Below are 466 nucleotides of genomic sequence, written 5' to 3'. Positions count from 1 at the left end.
TGTGCTTCTCTATGAGCTCTTTTCTATTCAATCCGCGGCCTAAACAGCCACAGCTAGCTAGCTAGCTAGCCAGCTAGCTAGCTAGCTAGCTAGCTAGCTAGCTAGCTGGCCAGCTAGCTACTTGGCCTAGCTAGCTAGCTGGGCAGCTAGCTGCTGAAGGCGCTGCCCCCCTTTTTTTCTAGCCCGCAGGGCGCAGACACAGTCATCGGGATGCAGCTAGCTAGCTAGCCAGCTAGCTAGCTAGCCATACAGAGTTGAGACAAACGTCAATACTATGTACTGCAGTTTACATACACACAAACGCAAGCAGCTGCGTCGCATGGCTGCGAACGTGGCTGGTTTGCTAGCTAGCTAGCTAGCTAGCTAGCTACCTTGCTAGCTGGCTAGCTAGCTGGCTAGCTAGCTGGCTAGCTAGCTGGCCAACTAGCTGGCTAGCTAGCTGGCTAGCTGTTTAGCTAGCTGGGTG

This window comes from Eimeria mitis, genomic scaffold (genome assembly GCF_000499745.2).
Source record: "Eimeria mitis Houghton genomic scaffold, Emh_scaff4383, whole genome shotgun sequence".
In the NCBI taxonomy this organism is placed as follows: domain Eukaryota; phylum Apicomplexa; class Conoidasida; order Eucoccidiorida; family Eimeriidae; genus Eimeria; species Eimeria mitis.
This window is presented reverse-complemented; position numbering follows the sequence as displayed.